At 45.4% G+C, this 20,148-nt stretch overlaps 1 protein-coding gene across 4 annotated transcripts in view; it reads left to right on the forward strand.

Annotated features, from left to right (window-relative positions):
- Window positions 1-20,148, forward strand: part of MAP2K7 (mitogen-activated protein kinase kinase 7) — a 160,947-nt gene that overhangs the window by 18,461 nt on the left and 122,338 nt on the right. The window lies entirely within an intron of this gene.

A 20,148-nucleotide genomic window follows, 5' to 3' on the forward strand; every position in this document is an offset into this window, starting at 1 on the left:
GGAAGGTTATCATAGACTGAGTTCAAACTTCATTTGTCCCGGCTATTTTTTATTTAACTTCTCCGCAAGCACTTTGACAGTGCCTTTATTTTGTCTCATTTATTCCCCTGCATTGTCAATTTCTCCAGAGCAGCAGGAAAAAGACTTTTAAGGAAGTTGTCATTTAGTGTGACTAAATTACTGCTAAATAATCTGTATCCCTAAAATTCGGTTTAATTTAGGGTTAAGGTCGATATTACTGTATGCAATAGGTGGAAAAATAATTTAAATGTTTAACGGGTTAGGTTAGACTAACCTTTAAATATTAGTTTAGTTGCATTTAATTGAAATAAATCGGTGACATCTATAGTTGGGGTTAATATAAAAAAAAAATACATTGGGGTGAACATATACCATTGAAACAAAGTTAGAGTTAGAATAATGTTTATAATTTTCTTTTATTTAATTAAGGTAAGAATTAATGTAATAAAATGAACGTTGGTTTTACTTTGTTTAGATTAAGTTTATTCTATTGGGTTACGTATTAGGTTTGAGTAATTGTAGTTGGAGTACTTTAGGATTACAGTAAGGGTTTGCTTAAATTGATTTGCATAAACTATAAATGGGATTACCAATGGTATAACTGTATTACAATCTAATTTAGTGTAACATAATGTAGAATCGGAGGAGTGTTACAAAAATGTATTGTCATTTTAATTAATAAAACACCGTTTAATTCAGTTAACTGTTGGCATAAGCAGTATTGTTATTGAAATCTAACATATTTAAAAGCAAGGTTAAGGAAATGTTAAGGATTATGGTACAGTAGGGGACCCCGTGGAGATAGGAAAAAGTAATTGGGACAAAATAAAGGTTATTTCATTGCTGTGGGGAAGTGAATGTAACAAAGACCTACAGACCTCGCAGATTTGGCCAGAATATTGTTGTGGTTGAGATTCCTCTAGCTGTGCTTTTTCTGTCTTTATAAAATAAGACCTGCACAGCCCTCTTCACCATTGTGCACCTCTCTTGGACACTGATGTTCTTCAGTGTTATGTACCTTTCCCTATTCCTCTCTTGTGCACCCCTTCTCACTCCCATTCTCCAGTATGCGTGCCTCACTCTTTCACTCCATTTGCTTATCGCTCCCTAGGGTCTCTCATTGCTTGCTTTTCATTATTCCCCTCATCTGTACATCATCTTGCCCTCACTTTCTAAATGTTCCCTGTCCTCATTTGACATGCCACTACTCCTCCCCTTGTCACCCTCTGTTTATACCTTCCATTTTTTTTCCTTTTGCTTAATCTTCTGGGTACTTCTTTCTTTTCCATCCTATTTGCCATTTTCCATTCCTTCTATCACTCTTTGAGAACATTTCCCTTCTCTCTCTCTCTCTCTCTCTCTCTCTCTCATATGTTCCCTCTTCTGCTTCCCTCCTTTCCTTCCACTTTCACTTCTCTTACTTTCAAACCTTTTGTTTAAAGTCCCTTACGCCCCCTTGTCTCCTCATTTCACCTTCCCTATGATTTGTCCTTCTGTCTTGGCCTCTGGTTGTTTTCGCACTCAGTTTCTCCTTTGTGATAACTTCTTACTTATTGCTATACTTATGTCTTCTGCTCTGCTTTGCATACTCATCCTAAGCGCTAATCATGTGAATCCCTAGAGCCCCCCTAAAAGAACTCACCTTGCAGCATGTTTTTCTTTGATGGGATATCTGGCAAAGCGGCCTGCTAATGGATGCATGGACGTGTTCTAGTTTAGCATGCAGCTTTGGCATGGAGGCAAAGGCGCGTGACCTTTATTCCAGGACTTGGAACCTGAAAAGCCAGTGAAGAAAAGAAGCAGCCTCAACCTGGGAGACTGGCACCAAAACAGGGCTCTGCAATGTTCGCTCTACCGCTACCAAGAAGTAGCTCTGCTGCAATATTACATTGAAATGCAGCATACCTCTCCCCTGCTATAAAACCATAATTGAATGGCTCTTATTTATTTTTATTTTTTCAGAAATGTTTTAAATCTCTTGTTTCATTTCATGTGGTCTGCTGTACCAGTCAAGCCACCTTCTGTCACTAAACTTAGTTGTCCATCTTTTCCGTGGTTACATTTACACAGCTGTTGTAGGAAGTTGGCTCTGTATGTGCTATTTCAAAGTAAGGAATAGCATGCACAGAGTCCAAGGGTTCCCCTTAGAGGTAAAATAGTGGTAAAAATAGATAATACTAATGCTCTATTTTGTGGTAGTGTGGTCGAGCAGTAGGCTTATCCAAGGAGTAGTGTTAAGCATTTGTTGTACATACACATAGACAATAAATGAGGTACACACACTCAGAGACAAATCCAGCCAATAGGTTTTTATATAGAAAAATATCTTTTCTTAGTTTATTTTAAGAACCACAGGTTCAAATTCTACATGTAATATCTCATTCGAAAGGTATTGCAGGTAAGTACTTTAGGAACTTCAAATCATCAAAATTGCATGTATACTTTTCAAGTTATTCACAAATAGCTGTTTTAAAAGTGGACACTTAGTGCAATTTTCACAGTTCCTAGGGGAGGTAAGTATTTGTTAGTTTTACCAGGTAAGTAAGACACTTACAGGGTTCAGTTCTTGGTCCAAGGTAGCCCACCGTTGGGGGTTCAGAGCAACCCCAAAGTCACCACACCAGCAGCTCAGGGCCGGTCAGGTGCAGAGTTCAAAGTGGTGCCCAAAACACATAGGCTAGAATGGAGAGAAGGGGGTGCCCCGGTTCCGGTCTGCTTGCAGGTAAGTACCCGCGTCTTCGGAGGGCAGACCAGGGGGGTTTTGTAGGGCACCGGGGGGGACACAAGTCCACACAGAAATTTCACCCTCAGCAGCGCGGGGGCGGCCGGGTGCAGTGTAGAAACAAGCGTCGGGTTTGTAATGGAAGTCAATGGGAGATCTAGGGATCTCTTCAGCGCTGCAGGCAGGCAAGGGGGGGGTTCCTCGGGGAAACCTCCACTTGGGCAAGGGAGAGGGACTCCTGGGGGTCACTTCTCCAGTGAAAGTCCGGTCCTTCAGGTCCTGGGGGCTGCGGGTGCAGGGTCTCTCCCAGGCGTCGGGACTTTGGATTCAAAGAGTCGCGGTCAGGGGAAGCCTCGGGATTCCCTCTGCAGGCGGCGCTGTGGGGGCTCAGGGGGGACAGGTTTTGGTACTCACAGTATCAGAGTAGTCCTGGGGTCCCTCCTGAGGTGTTGGATCGCCACCAGCCGAGTCGGGGTCGCCGGGTGCAGTGTTGCAAGTCTCACGCTTCTTGCGGGGAGCTTGCAGGGTTCTTTAAAGCTGCTGGAAACAAAGTTGCAGCTTTTCTTGGAGCAGGTCCGCTGTCCTCGGGAGTTTCTTGTCTTTTCGAAGCAGGGGCAGTCCTCAGAGGATGTCGAGGTCGCTGGTCCCTTTGGAAGGCGTCGCTGGAGCAGGATCTTTGGAAGGCAGGAGACAGGCCGGTGAGTTTCTGGAGCCAAGGCAGTTGTCGTCTTCTGGTCTTCCTCGGCAGGGGTTTTTCAGCTAGGCAGTCCTTCTTCTTGTAGTTGCAGGAATCTAATTTTCTAGGGTTCAGGGTAGCCCTTAAATACTAAATTTAAGGGCGTGTTTAGGTCTGGGGGGTTAGTAGCCAATGGCTACTAGCCCTGAGGGTGGGTACACCCTCTTTGTGCCTCCTCCCAAGGGGAGGGGGTCACAATCCTAACCCTATTGGGGGAATCCTCCATCTATAAGATGGAGGATTTCTAAAAGTCAGAGTCACCTCAGCTCAGGACACCTTAGGGGCTGTCCTGACTGGCCAGTGACTCCTCCTTGTTGCTTTCTTTGTTCCCTCCAGCCTTGCCGCCAAAAGTGGGGGCCGTGGCCGGAGGGGGCGGGCAACTCCACTAAGCTGGAGTGCCCTGCTGGGCTGTGACAAAGGGGTGAGCCTTTGAGGCTCACCGCCAGGTGTTACAGCTCCTGCCTGGGGGAGGTGTTAGCATCTCCACCCAGTGCAGGCTTTGTTACTGGCCTCAGAGTGACAAAGGCACTCTCCCCATGGGGCCAGCAACATGTCTCTAGTGTGGCAGGCTGCTGGAACTAGTCAGCCTACACAGACAGTCGGTTAAGTTTCAGGGGGCACCTCTAAGGTGCCCTCTGGGGTGTATTTTGCAATAAAATGTACACTGGCATCAGTGTGCATTTATTGTGCTGAGAAGTTTGATACCAAACTTCCCAGTTTTCAGTGTAGCCATTATGGTGCTGTGGAGTTCGTGTTTGACAGACTCCCAGACCATATACTCTTATGGCTACCCTGCACTTACAATGTCTAAGGTTTTGTTTAGACACTGTAGGGGTACCATGCTCATGCACTGGTACCCTCACCTATGGTATAGTGCACCCTGCCTTAGGGCTGTAAGGCCTGCTAGAGGGGTGTCTTACCTATACTGCATAGGCAGTGAGAGGCTGGCATGGCACCCTGAGGGGAGTGCCATGTCGACTTACTCGTTTTGTCCTCACTAGCACACACAAGCTGGCAAGCAGTGTGTCTGTGCTGAGTGAGAGGTCTCCAGGGTGGCATAAGACATGCTGCAGCCCTTAGAGACCTTCCTTGGCATCAGGGCCCTTGGTACTAGAAGTACCAGTTACAAGGGACTTATCTGGATGCCAGGGTCTGCCAATTGTGGACACAAAAGTACAGGTTAGGGAAAGAACACTGGTGCTGGGGCCTGGTTAGCAGGCCTCAGCACACTTTCAATTGTAAACATAGCATCAGCAAAGGCAAAAAGTCAGGGGGCAACCATGCCAAGGAGGCATTTCCTTACACAACCCCCCCCCAAACGAAAGAGGATGAGACTAACCTTTCCCAAGAGAGTCTTCATTTTCTAAGTGGAAGAACCTGGAAAGGCCATCTGCATTGGCATGGGCAGTCCCAGGTCTGTGTTCCACTATAAAGTCCATTCCCTGTAGGGAGATGGACCACCTCAACAGTTTAGGATTTTCACCTTTCATTTGCATCAGCCATTTGAGAGGTCTGTGGTCAGTTTGAACTAGGAAGTGAGTCCCAAAGAGGTATGGTCTCAGCTTCTTCAGGGACCAAACCACAGCAAAGGCCTCCCTCTCAATGGCACTCCAACGCTGCTCCCTGGGGAGTAACCTCCTGCTAATGAAAGCAACAGGCTGGTCAAGGCCATCATCATTTGTTTGGGACAAAACTGCCCCTATCCCATGTTCAGAGGCATCAGTCTGCACAATGAACTGCTTAGAATAATCTGGAGCTTTTAGAACTGGTGCTGAGCACATTGCTTGTTTCAGGGTGTCAAAGGCCTGTTGGCATTCCACAGTCCAGTTCACTTTCTTGGGCATTTTCTTGGAGGTGAGTTCAGTGAGGGCTGTCACAATGGATCCATATCCCTTCACAAACCTCCTGTAATACCCAGTCAAGCCAAGGAATGCCCTGACTTGAGTCTGGGTTTTTGGAGCTACCCAGTCCAGAATAGTCTGGATCTTGGGTTGGAGTGGCTGAACTTGGCCTCCACCTACAAGGTGGCCCAAGTAAACCACAGTTCCCTGCCCTATCTGGCATTTGGATGCCTTGATAGAGAGGCCTGCAGATTGCAGAGCCTTCAAAACCTTCCTCAGGTGGACCAGGTGATCCTGCCAGGTGGAGCTAAAGACAGCAATATCATCAAGATAAGCTGTGCTAAAGGACTCCAAGCCAGCAAGGACTTGATTCACCAACCTTTGGAAGGTGGCAGGGGCATTCTTTAAACCAAAGGGCATAACAGTAAACTGATAATGCCCATCAGGTGTGGAGAATGCTGTCTTTTCTTTTGCTCCAGGTGCCATTTTTATTTGCCAGTACCCTGCTGTCAAGTCAAAGGTACTTAGAAATTTGGCAGCACCTAATTTATCAATGAGCTCATCAGCTCTTGGAATTGGATGGGCATCTGTCTTGGTGACAGAATTGAGCCCTCTGTAGTCCACACAAAACCTCATCTCTTTCTTTCCATCTTTGGTGTGAGGTTTGGGGACTAAGACCACTGGGCTAGCCCAGGGGCTGTCAGAGCGCTCAATTACTCCCAATTCCAGCATCTTGTGGACTTCCACCTTGATGCTTTCTTTAACATGGTCAGATTGTCTAAAGATTTTGTTCTTGACAGGCATGCTGTCTCCTGTGTCCACATCATGGGTACACAGGTGTGTCTGACCAGGGGTTAAGGAGAAGAGTTCAGGAAACTGTTGTAGGACTCTCCTACAATCAGCTTGCTGTTGGCCAGAGAGGGTGTCTGAGTAGATCACTCCATCTACTGTCCCATCTTTTGGGTCTGATGACAGAAGATCAGGGAGAGGTTCACTCTCTGCCTCCTGATCCTCATCTGTTACCATCAACAGATTGACATCAGCCCTGTCGTGGAAGAGCTTAAGGCGGTTTACATGGATCACCCTCTTGGGGCTCCTGCTTGTGCCCAGGTCCACCAAGTAGGTGACCTGACTCTTCCTCTCTAGTACTGGGTAAGGGCCACTCCATTTGTCCTGGAGTGCCCTGGGAGCCACAGGCTCCAGAACCCAGACTTTCTGCCCTGGTTGGAACTCAACCAGTGCAGCCTTTTGGTCATACCAAAACTTCTGGAGCTGTTGGCTGGCCTCAAGGTTTTTGGTTGCCTTTTCCATGTACTCTGCCATTCTAGAGCAAAGGCCAAGTACATAGTCCACTATGTCCTGTTTAGGCTCATGGAGAGGTCTCTCCCAGCCTTCTTTAACAAGGGCAAGTGGTCCCCTTACAGGATGACCAAACAGAAGTTCAAAGGGTGAGAATCCTACTCCCTTCTGTGGCACCTCTCTGTAAGCGAAAAGCAGACATGGCAAGAGGACATCCCATCTCCTTTTGAGCTTTTCTGGGAGCCCCATGATCATGCCTTTTAATGTCTTGTTGAATCTCTCAACCAAGCCATTAGTTTGTGGATGGTATGGTGTAGTGAATTTATAAGTCACTCCACACTCATTCCACATGTGCTTTAGGTATGCTGACATGAAGTTGGTACCTCTGTCAGACACCACCTCCTTAGGGAAACCCACTCTGGTAAAGATACCAATGAGGGCCTTGGCTACTGCAGGGGCAGTAGTCGACCTAAGGGGAATAGCTTCAGGATACCTGGTAGCATGATCCACTACTACCAGGATATACATATTTCCTGAGGCTGTGGGAGGTTCTAGTGGACCAACTATGTCCACACCCACTCTTTCAAAGGGAACCCCCACCACTGGAAGTGGAATGAGGGGGGCCTTTGGATGCCCACCTGTCTTACCACTGGCTTGACAGGTGGGGCAGGAGAGGCAAAACTCCTTAACCATGTTGGACATATTGGGCCAGTAGAAGTGGTTGACTAACCTCTCCCACGTCTTGGTTTGTCCCAAATGTCCAGCAAGGGGAATGTCATGGGCCAATGTTAGGATGAACTTCCTGAACAGCTGAGGCACTACCACTCTCCTAGTGGCACCAGGTTTGGGGTCTCTGGCCTCAGTGTACAGGAGTCCATCTTCCCAATAGACCCTATGCGTTCCATTTTTCTTGCCTTTGGACTCTTCAGCAGCTTGCTGCCTAAGGCCTTCAAGAGAGGGACAGGTTTCTTGTCCCTTACACAGCTCCTCCCTTGAGGGTCCCCCTGGGCCTAAGAGCTCAACCTGATAAGGTTCAAGCTCCAAAGGCTCAGTTCCCTCAGAGGGCAGAACTTCTTCCTGAGAAGAGAGGTTCCCTTTCTTTTGCTGTGTTGCAGTTGGTTTCCCAACTGACTTTCCTGTTCTCTTGGTAGGCTGGGCCATTCTTCCAGACTCCAGCTCTACTTGTTCACCCTGTGCCTTGCACTGTGCTCTTGTTTTCACACACACCAGTTCAGGGATACCCAGCATTGCTGCATGGGTTTTTAGCTCTACCTCAGCCCATGCTGAGGACTCCAGGTCATTTCCAAGCAGACAGTCCACTGGGATATTTGAGGAGACCACCACCTGTTTCAGGCCATTGACCCCTCCCCATTCTAAAGTAACCATTGCCATGGGATGTACTTTTCTCTGATTGTCAGCGTTGGTGACTGTGTAAGTTTTTCCAGTCAGGTATTGGCCAGGGGAAACCAGTTTCTCTGTCACCATGGTGACACTGGCACCTGTATCCCTCAGGCCTTCTATTCTAGTCCCATTAATTAAGAGTTGCTGTCTGTATTTTTGCATGTTAGGCGGCCAGACAGCTAGTGTGGCTAAATCCACCCCACCCTCAGAAACTAGAGTAGCTTCAGTGTGGACCCTGATTTGCTCTGGGCACACTGTTGATCCCACTTGGAGACTAGCCATACCAGTGTTACCTGGATGGGAGTTTGGAGTGGAACCTTTCTTGGGACAGGCCTTGTCTCCAGTTTGGTGTCCATGCTGTTTACAGCTATGACACCAGGCCTTTTTGGGATCAAAGTTTTTACCCTTGTACCCATTGTTTTGTGAAGAGGCTCTGGGCCCACCCTCCTGTGCAGGTTTTTGGGGGCCTGTAGAAGACTCTTTACTATTTTTAGTTTTGGTTGTCTCATCACCCTTCCCCTGGGGAGTCTTTGTGACCCCTTTCTTTTGGTCACCCCCTGTTGAAGTCTTGGACACCCTTGTCTTGACCCAATGGTCCGCCTTCTTTCCCAATTCTTGGGGAGAAATTGGTCCTAGGTCTACCAGATGCTGATGCAGTTTATCATTGAAACAATTACTTAACAGGTGTTCTTTCACAAATAAATTGTACAGCCCATCATAATTACTTACACCACTGCCTTGAATCCAACCATCTAGTGTTTTCACTGAGTAGTCAACAAAGTCAACCCAGGTCTGGCTCGAGGATTTTTGAGCCCCCCTGAACCTAATCCTGTACTCCTCAGTGGAGAATCCAAAGCCCTCAATCAGGGTTCCCTTCATGAGGTCATAAGATTCTGCATCTTTTCCAGAGAGTGTGAGGAGTCTATCCCTACACTTTCCAGTGAACATTTCCCAAAGGAGAGCACCCCAGTGAGATCTGTTCACTTTTCTGGTTACACAAGCCCTCTCAAAAGCTGTGAACCACTTGGTGATGTCATCACCATCTTCAAATTTTGTCACAATCCCTTTGGGGATTTTTAACATGTCAGGAGAATCTCTGACCCTATTTATATTGCTGCCACCATTGATGGGTCCTAGGCCCATCTCTTGTCTTTCCCTTTCTATGGCTAGGATCTGTCTTTCCAAAGCCAATCTTTTGGCCATCCTGACTAACTGGATGTCCTCTTCACTGGGGCTATCCTCAGTGATTTCAGAGGTGTTGGTCTCTCCTGTGAGGGAACCAGCATCTCTGACTATTATTTTAGGAGTCAGGGTTTGAGGGAACCTGTTCTCCCTAGATAGGACTGGTAGGGGGGAATTGTCCTCCAAGTCACTATCCTCTTCCTCTGAGTTGCCACCCTCAGAGGGGTTGGCCTTTTCAAACTCTGCCAAAAGCTCCTGGAGCTGTATTTTGGTAGGTTTGGGGCCCATTGTTATTTTCTTTATTTTACAGAGTGACCTTAGCTCCCTCATCTTAAGATGGAGGTAAGGTGTGGTGTCGAGTTCCACCACAGTCACATCTGTGCTAGACATTTTGCTTCTAAAAGTTGGAATACTTTTTAAGAATCTACAACTGGTTCTAGAATCTAATTCAAACTTTTACAAACTTTTAAACTCTAAAAGAAATGCTAAACAGGATCTAACACAAGGCCCTAGCAGGTCTTTTAAGAATTTAGAAAACTTTTCAAATTGCAAAAATCAATTTCTAATGACAATTTTGGAATTTGTCGTGTGATCAGGTATTGGCTGAGTAGTCCAGCAAATGCAAAGTCTTGTACCCCACCGCTGATCCACCAATGTAGGAAGTTGGCTCTGTATGTGCTATTTCAAAGTAAGGAATAGCATGCACAGAGTCCAAGGGTTCCCCTTAGAGGTAAAATAGTGGTAAAAATAGATAATACTAATGCTCTATTTTGTGGTAGTGTGGTCGAGCAGTAGGCTTATCCAAGGAGTAGTGTTAAGCATTTGTTGTACATACACATAGACAATAAATGAGGTACACACACTCAGAGACAAATCCAGCCAATAGGTTTTTATATAGAAAAATATCTTTTCTTAGTTTATTTTAAGAACCACAGGTTCAAATTCTACATGTAATATCTCATTCGAAAGGTATTGCAGGTAAGTACTTTAGGAACTTCAAATCATCAAAATTGCATGTATACTTTTCAAGTTAATCACAAATAGCTGTTTTAAAAGTGGACACTTAGTGCAATTTTCACAGTTCCTAGGGGAGGTAAGTATTTGTTAGTTTTACCAGGTAAGTAAGACACTTACAGGGTTCAGTTCTTGGTCCAAGGTAGCCCACCGTTGGGGGTTCAGAGCAACCCCAAAGTCACCACACCAGCAGCTCAGGGCCGGTCAGGTGCAGAGTTCAAAGTGGTGCCCAAAACACATAGGCTAGAATGGAGAGAAGGGGGTGCCCCGGTTCCGGTCTGCTTGCAGGTAAGTACCCGCGTCTTCGGAGGGCAGACCAGGGGGGTTTTGTAGGGCACCGGGGGGGACACAAGTCCACACAGAAATTTCACCCTCAGCAGCGCGGGGGCGGCCGGGTGCAGTGTAGAAACAAGCGTCGGGTTTGTAATGGAAGTCAATGGGAGATCTAGGGATCTCTTCAGCGCTGCAGGCAGGCAAGGGGGGGGTTCCTCGGGGAAACCTCCACTTGGGCAAGGGAGAGGGACTCCTGGGGGTCACTTCTCCAGTGAAAGTCCGGTCCTTCAGGTCCTGGGGGCTGCGGGTGCAGGGTCTCTCCCAGGCGTCGGGACTTTGGATTCAAAGAGTCGCGGTCAGGGGAAGCCTCGGGATTCCCTCTGCAGGCGGCGCTGTGGGGGCTCAGGGGGGACAGGTTTTGGTACTCACAGTATCAGAGTAGTCCTGGGGTCCCTCCTGAGGTGTTGGATCGCCACCAGCCGAGTCGGGGTCGCCGGGTGCAGTGTTGCAAGTCTCACGCTTCTTGCGGGGAGCTTGCAGGGTTCTTTAAAGCTGCTGGAAACAAAGTTGCAGCTTTTCTTGGAGCAGGTCCGCTGTCCTCGGGAGTTTCTTGTCTTTTCGAAGCAGGGGCAGTCCTCAGAGGATGTCGAGGTCGCTGGTCCCTTTGGAAGGCGTCGCTGGAGCAGGATCTTTGGAAGGCAGGAGACAGGCCGGTGAGTTTCTGGAGCCAAGGCAGTTGTCGTCTTCCTCTGCAGGGGTTTTTCAGCTAGGCAGTCCTTCTTCTTGTAGTTGCAGGAATCTAATTTTCTAGGGTTCAGGGTAGCCCTTAAATACTAAATTTAAGGGCGTGTTTAGGTCTGGGGGGTTAGTAGCCAATGGCTACTAGCCCTGAGGGTGGGTACACCCTCTTTGTGCCTCCTCCCAAGGGGAGGGGGTCACAATCCTAACCCTATTGGGGGAATCCTCCATCTGTAAGATGGAGGATTTCTAAAAGTCAGAGTCACCTCAGCTCAGGACACCTTAGGGGCTGTCCTGACTGGCCAGTGACTCCTCCTTGTTGCTTTCTTTGTTCCCTCCAGCCTTGCCGCCAAAAGTGGGGGCCGTGGCCGGAGGGGGCGGGCAACTCCACTAAGCTGGAGTGCCCTGCTGGGCTGTGACAAAGGGGTGAGCCTTTGAGGCTCACCGCCAGGTGTTACAGCTCCTGCCTGGGGGAGGTGTTAGCATCTCCACCCAGTGCAGGCTTTGTTACTGGCCTCAGAGTGACAAAGGCACTCTCCCCATGGGGCCAGCAACATGTCTCTAGTGTGGCAGGCTGCTGGAACTAGTCAGCCTACACAGACAGTCGGTTAAGTTTCAGGGGGCACCTCTAAGGTGCCCTCTGGGGTGTATTTTGCAATAAAATGTACACTGGCATCAGTGTGCATTTATTGTGCTGAGAAGTTTGATACCAAACTTCCCAGTTTTCAGTGTAGCCATTATGGTGCTGTGGAGTTCGTGTTTGACAGACTCCCAGACCATATACTCTTATGGCTACCCTGCACTTACAATGTCTAAGGTTTTGTTTAGACACTGTAGGGGTACCATGCTCATGCACTGGTACCCTCACCTATGGTATAGTGCACCCTGCCTTAGGGCTGTAAGGCCTGCTAGAGGGGTGTCTTACCTATACTGCATAGGCAGTGAGAGGCTGGCATGGCACCCTGAGGGGAGTGCCATGTCGACTTACTCGTTTTGTCCTCACTAGCACACACAAGCTGGCAAGCAGTGTGTCTGTGCTGAGTGAGAGGTCTCCAGGGTGGCATAAGACATGCTGCAGCCCTTAGAGACCTTCCTTGGCATCAGGGCCCTTGGTACTAGAAGTACCAGTTACAAGGGACTTATCTGGATGCCAGGGTCTGCCAATTGTGGACACAAAAGTACAGGTTAGGGAAAGAACACTGGTGCTGGGGCCTGGTTAGCAGGCCTCAGCACACTTTCAATTGTAAACATAGCATCAGCAAAGGCAAAAAGTCAGGGGGCAACCATGCCAAGGAGGCATTTCCTTACAGCTGTGGAAAAACTGAAGTGTTTGTCTCTCACCAAATAATATCCGTCTACTCTGTGCTAATGAACTTAGACAACAGTAACTATTCCTTACTCTCTGATTATGTTGATGCTTCTTAAGCATATCTTAAAAATGAAGTCAGCTGCTGGTAAGAGGCACTGTGGGAGGGGTTAGCGAGAGAGGCTGCAAACTATTGGATCTGAGACCTCATTGCATGGAAGGCGTTGCTTAATAATATAAAGATAACTGTTGAAAATGCATGAATAAAAAAATACCTTCACTTCCTGCGTTGGATAAGCTACAGTGGAATTTTCGTGTTTAGGAGAATGCGGTTTGACAAATATAGTAATTGTATGGTTGGCAACAAGGAAAACACTGCTTAGTACCCTCTATTGTGGTGCTCTCTTCACATAGTCACAGTTACCTGCAAACTTTTCTTCAGGTCTCAATTATTTTATGGATTACAGCAGTAAAACTTTGCAAACTGTTGTTATACCAATCTGTGAATTTGTAGTTGGTTTAGCCAAGGAATTGGTTGTTATAAACAGATAATAAATGAATGGCTTAAAAAGTATTTTTTTTTCCTTTTTTGCCCCAGGCATTCACAGGTTTGTTTATTTTTAAGTATTCTCCATGTTATTTTGCACATGAAACTTACCATGTGAAGCCGATCAGCCTTTTGTATGTAACCTCTACTGAGTACCCAAAGTGAAATAGATTTTGAGTTTCATATATTTAAGACTGTAACATCCCTACGTACCTGGAAGAATCTTAGGTAGAAGATTAGTTTGCTTTTATCCAAAAATAGATTGTGATCATGTCAGGCTGTCGACCTCTGAAGAAGCATTTGCAGTGTGCTAAGAACTTTCAATATCTTGCAGTCATTGGTATATCATCTTTTCCCCGAACAAGTGTTTGGTCTTTCCTTTGTCTAGAGAACAATATACAAAGAATTGCATTAATGCAGAGTAATTGCTACATAAAACCACGTTATAGGGCAATGGAATATACCAATAGCATGTGGCATTGCTTGCTGCCGTTGCTGTGATCAAAAGGATCTGGAAAGAATATTGCATCCCTTCTGAAATATCTTCATGTACCTGCTGCACAGTTACAGGAATCTTGTTAAAACTTGTCTGGCTGTTCTGAAAAATGCCTAGAATCCTGCTAAAAACATCTGTGGCCGGCTTGAAAGATATCTGGGGGCTCCAGGCAAATAGTGATGCTAGATCTTGTGAATAGTCTCCTGAGTCCTGATGAAATGTACTAGGAGTCTAAGGCTAGAGAACGTTTGTAAATGATGATATTGTAATCCCTTCCATTCAAAGTTAGAAGCGATAGGATTTTTTTAATGAGTCTCTTTAATTCCTGATGGGAGTATTTTGTTAGTAGACTGGGCCTGCTAAAAAGTATTTATGGTCCCAGCCAAGATCACATCATTGACATTGGTTCAGATGATAAACCATAACACAACACAATACATACAATAAAAGCTTAAAACCAATAAAATTCAGACATACTACAGGTCACCAGTGCCGAAAAAGTTTAGCTGAGAACAATTGCAAATTTAATACCAGATCCATTGTACAGAAGCTCATTTAGACACTAATATATTAATCCCCAAAATATAACATTATCATGATCTCGCTTTAGGATTATTCCAAGCTTGTACATACAAGTCATTGCTTGTTTTGACCACCACGATCAGTAACCTTCCAAAGGTACGACAAATGAGTTAGATGACAATAAAATCAAACAAGCATTTGCAATGCAATGGGTCGCGTGTTTACTCGAGTTAAAACTATTAGTTGTAAACTCCTAACGAGACTTTTCTTGCCACATAAACTGAAAAGTAAAACAGTTTCACATAAATGAGCCGACGGCCGTCATGATCGCAAAGCAAACAGTTTGCTTGCAGTGAAACATATCGGCAAAAGTGCAATTATCCATTTAACTGACAAAAGTGCAGTTATCTATGTAACCGTCAAAAGTACAAATATCCATGTAACCAGGTCGATGTCATGCAAAGCGCTCGATTACTGCCCAGCGAGATCGCGCTGCCTGTGAAATAAAGAGGAAAAATAGTGCAGAAACCACACGGAAAACATGGAGCCTCGTATGTTTTCAGTAGTTTGCCGGTGCGCTTGATGTGGGCTAAACAGCGGAAGAGGCATGACGTATTTATGCCTTCCACTAATGAAATCAAGCTAATTTTAAAAGGCAAGCCCACAAACCAACCAAACGGATGGGCTTGACATGGGCGTGGTTCAAAGCCCATAGAGAGATTACACCAAGGACGGAGCACCTGAATCGCAGCAGAAGAATCTTTCTTAACTGATGCCAACCCATGACAGAAATGGCTCCATCCCCTTTCTGTTTTCAGGAAAATGTAATTCCTCCAGAGTTTTTTGTTCATCCGCTCTCCCCACATGCACTTCCTAACTACAAAGGCGCCTGACAGATATATTTTCATTCTCCTTCATGAACATGTTTGTTTGGAAATTGGTCACCCGAATCTTTTCACTAACCTCTTTTATTCTTAATCAAGGAATCTGTCCCCAAGGTTCCAAAAAGAGGTAGCCAGACGAAATTTCCCTGTTCAGGGTTGCATCAGTATGATTCCCAAAACAGTGTGAGGACGAGTCACATTCGATCCTACACAAACTTCAAACTGGGCTGCTCATGCATGGAGAATGGTGGAGCTACTGCGGTACCTACAACAAACTTCTCATAAACGTTTTTCCCTTATTCTAAATACATTTCATATGTGCATAACTTCGAATCCCTTCCTCGTAAGTCACAATGGATATGTATTAGAATTTATGTACCTTTAGTGACTATAGTAGTGATCCCTACCTTAGTCTAGAGGCACCCAGAGACTGCATAAAGCAGCTACTTTTTCCTGAAGAAGAGCATTTCAAAAGTGCGAGCCCCTCCCTCGCCTAATGCTGGTATGCGTTTGGTTATAGGATGATTGGCTGGAGGCGAAGTTCATAGTGTGTTTGTGATATTTCTCACGTTAGGTAAGATGCGACCAGGGTACTTTAAGTTGCTCTGGTCCTAGTTGTAGGCCTAGAGCAACTTAACTAAATAGTGGACATTTTTCTCTGTGGGCAGCACCTTTCCAGTTTTTTTTGTTTGTTTCCTCCTTGCTCCGTCCTTGCTTCGGTGCAGGAGGATTCCTGAGTGCCAGCCCATTGCGCATCCTTTTGTAGCTGAATTTCTAGAGTGGGCCCTGGCTGTACACCATGACCATCACTTCAGTTTATCACAGGCTTTGCAGCCACAGGAATATGTACCAGTTTCTTGCAACTGTAGAAATCACAGTAGTATAGTTCGGATGAGGAGAATTAATTTTTGTAATTTGTTGTTTTAATACACAGCAATTATTTTTTAAACGTAGTGCTATCGGTGCAAATGTTGTTTTATTGTCAGTGGTGTATTTTAAGGTGCTCATAGAAAAGCACAGACGCAGCACTCTCTTTTCTAGATATTCGACCCACACTTTCAAAATGGGTAAGAATACCAGGGAAAACATTTTCCAAAATCATCTCACAGTGTGTAGGAAGACAAATGTAAATAAGCATGTGAAAAGGAAGCTACTGTATGTCCGGCGCAAAACTAGGTTAATTAGGTCCCCCCCCCCTTAGGGAATGTCGCTGATCAACGAGGCATTAAACATATTAACGGAAATAACGTGATAATTGTGAAACGTGTATGAGGACAGTGGAGTTGCAACGCATGTTTCCTAAACCACCTCCTTAGCCTTTGTATTTGGCCGTGTGACCTTGGACTCTTGGTTACCCATAATTTTACAAAAATGAAAATTCATCAGGAAAGTCGGTGACCAAAACCCACAACGTTATTTTATAAGTATGGTGGTGTTTGCGCCTTTGTCACTGGGAGTTTGTTCAGCCTGTTGAATTCCAGCCCTGCTCTGTGTGGAAAAAATGACATAACCTATAAAAATAATTGTGCCTGAATGAGGACGGAGGGGTTGGGATTGGGAAGGGAGGAAGATTCACCCTTAGCAGCAAGAAAAGTTGAAAAGGACAGAGGCTCTGGAGATAGTTTGACTCCTGCTCAGTTCAGTTTCCAAAACATCAAAACCGGGGAGAGATATTCACCCTGTAGAGATTTATACTAAGGAAGAATTGTGCATATCGACAAGGAGCATATTTCATGGGAAAATTTGCACATCTGTAAAATGTTAATGATAAGGGGAAAAGCACACCTTTAAAATATTATATCCTGGGATAGGCATTCGTGAACATGATATCAATACTGTGCGAGAAATGCATACTTCTGTAAGACTGTGCTGTTGGGGGGGGGAAAATGCATAGCTACAGGGTAGAAAATGTGCATTGCTGTCACATTAATGCTCAGACAAGTATCGATAGGTAAGACGCACTGGGAGATAAATGTGCACACTGGAAAGACAGATACTTTAGAACATTTGTGAATCTGTATAACGTTGATATTGTTGGGAAAAGTGCATAGCTGCATTAAGTTAATAATTGGAGACATTTGTTCACAACTGTCCTCTACCAACCAGGCTTTCTAATGAGGTGACATGCTCTTGATGGTTAAAGCCTTGCTGTTACAGCCTCTCTTTATTTCCAAAGGCTCTGGCTTCTGCAGTGTCGGAAGGGAAGGGAGGCTGCCAGAACACACAATATATGCATTCTCTGCATCTAACTGGCACTTCCCCAGGGGTCGCAATCAGTGTAGACTCCCAAACACCTGTATCCAGATTGTTCCATTGCTAGTCCTACAGAACAACCCCCTCCCAGCACACTTCAGGAGCACTTGACTGGAGTGGAGCTGCAAACTTGCGGTCTCTGTGTGCGTGCATTGTGAACACGGAGTGAATACAGGGTGAAAGGTGTCTGTGTGACTCAAAGTAAGCAGTGTGACTGTATGAGTGAAGGGTGAGTGAGATGCCTTTGTGACTGCAGAGTGAGTAAGGAGTCAACTGGATCAGTTGACCGACTGTATGAGTGCAGGGGGAAGGATGTGCCTGTGTGAGTGCTAGTGTGTGTGGTAAATGGTGTGACTGAGCTGGGGGAGTGCTCTGAATGCGTGGTAAGCGGTGTGCCTATGTGAATATAGAGTGAGTTGTGTTACTTCATGAGTATACTGGAAGAGTGATATGCCTTCCTAGATTGCTGGGTTTGGGGTGTGAACTAGTGAGAGCAGGGTGGGGGTATGATTATGTGAGTGTAGGGTGAGCAGAGTAGTGTACATCCGGGAGCACAGGATTTGCACCCATTTTTTCTAAATATTTCTTGTAAAGTATGGAACTAATTATTGGTCTCATAGTACCCCCTATCTCCATGGTTGATTTAAGCTTGATCACTGCACATTCTCACACTTTTAATTCAACTCAAAACTTTGTCCACCACTTTTAAAAAGTACAACTTGTCACTGATGTTAAGAGCAGCCCTGAGCCATTTGCATTGTCGGCCAAACATTTATCCTAACAGTATCCAAAGATGTGTACACAGTCACACTCAAAGTGTTAGATTCCGGGTCAGCTAATATTATTCCCGGCGCCCATTGAAAAAAGCACTTAAAGGGCAGAAAGCATCCCGGAAGATGGGCCAGTTGATAAAGCATCTGAGAACGGTTAAAATACATCTAGGTATCAGGTTGGATGGGGAAGAGTGCCGTTTAAGAAGCATAATGGGTCCGTTGAAAAGGATCCTGTTGGAAAAAAATATTGTTGGGAGGTGGGGCTAAAACCATATCTGGGTGGGAGGGGCTGCTGAAAAAGTATCTTTGGTGTACTGGATAAGTATCCTGGAGCATACGGAAAAGCATCAGAGTCTGCAGAAAAGTATACCTGTGGCCAGCAATGAAGTGTCCGGCATGCAGCAGAAACATATCTATTAATCTTCCGAAAAGAGTGTAGCAGCCAGCTTAAAAGCAGTGAGGACCTTTAGCTACACTTATTAGAAGGTTTTCAACGAGTTCTTTAAGCTGTGCATAGTTCAGAAAATGCTCCTGAAAGCTTGAGCTGTGTTTGAGATTGGAAGCAAAGGCAGTTTTAAATGCACAGAACTGAAGAACGATGGATTATAAACAGGCTTGTGTTCTTTTTATTCAGCTAAAGGACCCATAAGGACGAAGCTGTTCGTTTTGGCAAAACTTGAGCTTTTGTTGACACATCTTTGTTGCTGCTACCATAACTATTTGTCATTACCTATTAGTATTTTTCGCTGTACAGGCAGAGACGTGTCTTGGGCACGAAGTAAGAACCCTGAGGTGCGCTAAACACTGCTTGTGGTTATGAGTTTGTGGGTGCTGTGTGAACATGTTGACGTTAACTGCCTCCTAAAGTTTAGATTTCTGCCTTACTAGTGTCGAAATGAAACAGTGCAATGCATCTGCCAATTCAGATGAGCTTAATTGAGTTGTATTGTGTTGCTAATGCTTTTGTGTAAAGCTTCATGCCAGCAGACCTGCCAGTCTTGGAATAACTTTAGCCTTGCAGGGCTAAGGGGAGGAGAAGGTTTGGACCCCAAGGCTAGGATAGTGGCCAGATTTTCCTATTCCTTATGTGTGACACTTCCATGGTTTCAATGTGCATATGAGTGCTATTCCATTGTCAAATGTGTGACACTTTCTTACAACTAAAACCAACAACCATTGGCTAAGTCAATGGGTCTCGGCAATCTCAGAGCTATAGGCGTTGGCAGTGTTAATGCATTTGTGTATATCAATAACCGCCCCAGAGCCATACACAAATACATTAACATTGCCAATGCCTATAACTCTCAAATTGCCGGATTGCTAAAAGCTATTGGCTCTGCCAATGCTTGTTAAATTAGACCTTCTCATTGAAAAAGCATTGGGATTTCTGCTTCAGTAGTTCCATGTGTAATCTTAAAAATAAAAATTGATATTTTAATTTCCGGTATGCAGGAGTAAAAGATAACCAAGTTCTGATTTGTTTCTGTTTGCTTGGCACTGTAGTTCTTGCAATCCACACTAAATTAGGACGACTTTGGGATGAAGCACTTGAAGAACTTCTCAGGTCCCAGTTCCACTAAGAGGGCTTGGGACTCGAATTCACTGAAAGCGTCTCAATATGCTTCTAGAAGAGACAGGCCCATTCTCATGCTGTGAACTGTTGTCGGCAAGAGATGGGCAGGAAAAATAAAATATCAACACTGCAAGAGTCCTGGCTGGCCATAAAGGGAATGTAGAGGTGTCAGGACACATCACAGCAGCAGTGGACCCAAGTACACCTGAATAGCCTGCGTAGAGCACTGTGAGGGCAGGACCTGTCTTACCTGATGAAGAATTGTAATATTGTATTAAGCAGCTTTTTTGAGTTTCTATCAATTATTCAGTGTGCCATTTGAGATTGTGAGAAGGTGCATTCCCCAGTTACTGGTAGCATACAGACCTTATTCAGTGGCATATGGTCAGAAGACAGTTGTGGTGCACATACGTTGTCTACAAGAGACACTAAAAGCACCAAGCTTTGCAGCTGGTCCAATATCCACCCAGTTATAAACTTTACCATTGCCCTTAGTATAATCTTGTCTGATTGCCAAGGAGTATTGAGCACCTCGTGTAAATGGTTGACTAGTACAAGGCAGATCTC

The sequence above is a fragment of the Pleurodeles waltl genome, chromosome 4_2, assembly GCF_031143425.1.
Source record: "Pleurodeles waltl isolate 20211129_DDA chromosome 4_2, aPleWal1.hap1.20221129, whole genome shotgun sequence".
In the NCBI taxonomy this organism is placed as follows: domain Eukaryota; kingdom Metazoa; phylum Chordata; class Amphibia; order Caudata; family Salamandridae; genus Pleurodeles; species Pleurodeles waltl.